The sequence below is a fragment of the Vombatus ursinus genome, unplaced genomic scaffold, assembly GCF_900497805.2.
Source record: "Vombatus ursinus unplaced genomic scaffold, bare-nosed wombat genome assembly UNPS02014832.1, whole genome shotgun sequence".
NCBI lineage: Eukaryota > Metazoa > Chordata > Mammalia > Diprotodontia > Vombatidae > Vombatus > Vombatus ursinus.
The window spans coordinates 73,875,218-73,878,436 of NW_020954610.1; the positions used below are offsets into that span (position 1 = coordinate 73,875,218).

Sequence of the window (3,219 nt, forward strand, 5' to 3'; positions counted from 1 at the left end):
GTTGTTTGCCTTTAATAGGATGCATTAAAAATACCCTGACATATATCTTCCTCATTGTGATAGAAAAAAAAGGTAAAAAGCCCAAGCAGTTAAAGTCAGAAGTTCAGTGCTTTTTTTTTGGTTGTTGAAAAGAAAATGAAAACTTGGTACTAGGCTCATTGTTCTATCTTAAATCATTTAATTTCATGAAATATCTTCTAAATTGAAGAAAAATACATCATACAGTTTACATGGTTAGTCAGGAATTACATCAAAAGTTCATTAAATCACATCTAGGGAATTTAAGTGAACTGAAGTAAGTAAATTAAGAGCTGAGTTAATTAAGTTGTTAATTAGTTAATTAACTGTTACAATTTTAAGTGATACCATTAACAAACAGACATAAATTTCAGTTTAGGTTTCCTGTATTTAGAAAGTCTTTATGGAATTGTAAAAGCTGGAGGGCTTAATTTTTTCCATAGTTTAGAGCTAAATACTAACATATTTGTAACAGGATTTTTATTATTTAGAGGCTAAGGCAGTTTAAAATCATTTAACAAATTGTCTTTTTTAAAAGATAAAAATAAAAAAACCTTTCTTTTTGCTCTTCTATTTAAAAAAAAATGAAAAATGAATACATAGCAGCAGTGCAGCAGTGCAGCAGCAGCCCTTTCTGCTCCATAGTGGTTAGCTATGATCTTTGATGTCCCAGCAACCATGTTGAAGGGACCTGAAATTGGCATTGATCTTGGCACCAGTTATTCCTGTGTGGGAATCTTCCAACACAGGAAAGTGGATATAATTACTAAAAATCAAGGAAACAGGACTACCCCAAGCTATGTTGCCTCCACTGACACAGAAGTTTAATTAGTGATGCTGCAAAGAATCAAGTCGCAATGAGCCTCACCAACACAGTCTTTGATGCCAAATGTCTGATTGGTGGCAGATCTGATGGTGTAGTTGCGTAGTCATTCATGAAGGATTGGCTTTTCATGGTGGTGAACCACATGGGCAGGCCTAAGGTCCAAGTAGAATACAAAGGGGGACCAAAAGTTTCTATTTAGAAGATGTATCTTCTATGGTCTTGACCAAGATGAAAGAAATTGCTAACGCTTACCTTGAGAAGGCTGTCACAAATGCTGTCATCATATTGCCAGATTACTCCACTGATTCCCAATGTTAGATGACCAAAGATACTGGAACTATTGCTGGTCTCAGTGTGCTCTGAATCATCGATGAGCCGACTGCTGCTGCTGTTGCTTATGGTTTGGACTAAAAGACTGGTGCCAAGAGAAATGTGTTCATCTTTGAGGAGGTACTTTCTATGTCTCCATTCTTACCATTGATGATGGCATCTTTGAAGTCAAGTCCACAGCTGGGGACACCCACTTGGGTGGGGAGGACTTTGACAACTGCATGGTCAGCCATTTCATTACTGAGTTCAAGCAAAAGCACAAGAAGGGAGCAGTGAGAACAAGAGGGCTGTCTATCATCTGTGCACTGCTTGTGAGCATTCAAAGCACACCCTCTCTACCAGTACCCAGGTCAGTGCTGAGATTGACTCCCTCTATGAAGTTATCAACTTCTTTATCTCTATCTCATACGCCTGTTTTGAAGAGCTGAATGATAACCTCTTCAGTGGCACCCTGGACCTCGTGGAATAGGCCCCAAGACATGCCAAGCTAGATAAATTATAGATTTATGATGTCATCTTGGTGGGCAGTTCCACTCAGGTCCCCCAAATCCACAAGCTTCTGCAGGACTTCTTTAATGGCAAGGAGCTCAACAAGAGTATTTATCCTGAAGAGGCTGTTGCCTGATGATGCAGCTGTCCAGGCTGCCATATTGTCTCAAGATAAATCTGAGAATGTGCAAGATTTGCTGCTATCGGACATTATTCCTCTTTCCCTTGGAAATGAAACTACTGGTGGAGTTGTGACAGCTCTGCTCAAAAGCAATGCCTCTACTTTTAGCGCTTACTAGGACAACCAGCTTGGTATGCTTATTCAGGTTTTTGAAGGTGAGAGAGCAATGACAAAAGATAACAACCTGCTTGGTGAATTTGAGCTCACAGAAATACTCGTTGTCCTGAGGGATGTTCCTCAGATTGAAGTAACACTTGACATTGATGCAAGCGGCATTCTCAATGTTTTTGCTGTGGATAAGAGCAAAGGCAAAATGAACAAGATCACTAACACCGATGACAAAGGTCGTCTGATTAAAGATAGTGAGGGTTTGGTCCAGGAGGCTGAGAAATACAAGCCTGAAGATGAGAATCGGTGAGACAAGGTATCTTCCAAGAATTTTCTTGAATCTTATGCTTTCAACATAAAGACTGCCATAGAGAATAAGAAACTCCAAGGCAAAATTATTGATGAAGACAAACAGAAGATCCTTGCCAAATGTAATGAAATAATTAACTGGCTGGATAAGAAATAGACTTCTGAGAAGGAAGAATTTGAGCATCAGCAGAAAGAATTAGAGAAGGTCTGCAACCCCATCATTACTAAGCTGTACCAGAGTGCAGGGGGGCATGCCAGGAGGCATGTCTTCCTGGTGGGTTCCCAGGGGGTGGAGCAGCCCCATCTGGAGGTGCTTCTTCCAGACCCACCATTGAAGAGGTCGATTAAACGCACCAGAAGGAACATTACACACAGTTTTCCAAAAATTGAAGTACTCAAATTTGTAGCCAAGGCAGTAGTAGTTTAAAAGTAACATTTTAGCTACTGTATAAATTTGGGCATTCTGAATACTCAAATGTGTGCAGAGGGAGAGAAGTGAACAACATTCCACTTTATCAGTACTGTAAACAACTGGAAATGCAATTTTTGTTCCAGAGAATAAAATTTACCTAAAATTGGCAAAACAAATAAACAAACAAAACAAAACAAAACCCCATTTGAACAAACTGGTTCAATGTGAAATTCATGTTTTGCATACTTTTGGTCTGTTTCTTGTACAGGTGACAAACATTTTTGAGAGTAGATAGAAAGGGCTAATAAGCTCCAGGGGTAGACTCCCATGGTGTATATGATTTTTTCTTTTTCTTTTTTCCCCCCCATAGTGATGATTTCAAGCCTGTATCTTGATCTGTCTTTGTCAAAATGTTCTTGTTTAATTCTTTTGTGTAGTGGGAAGAACGCCAGATTTAGTTTTTCTGACAGAGCTTGGGTTTCTTAACTTTGCATGTATGACCTTGGGTAAGTCATTTAACTTCTATGGACTTCATATAAAAAAATG

General features: G+C 39.0%; 1 pseudogene; it reads left to right on the forward strand.

Annotated features, from left to right (window-relative positions):
* The first annotated feature begins 696 nt into the window (after nt 1–696).
* Nucleotides 697–2,609, forward strand: LOC114025940 (annotated as a pseudogene).
* The last annotated feature ends 610 nt before the right edge of the window (nt 2,610–3,219 follow it).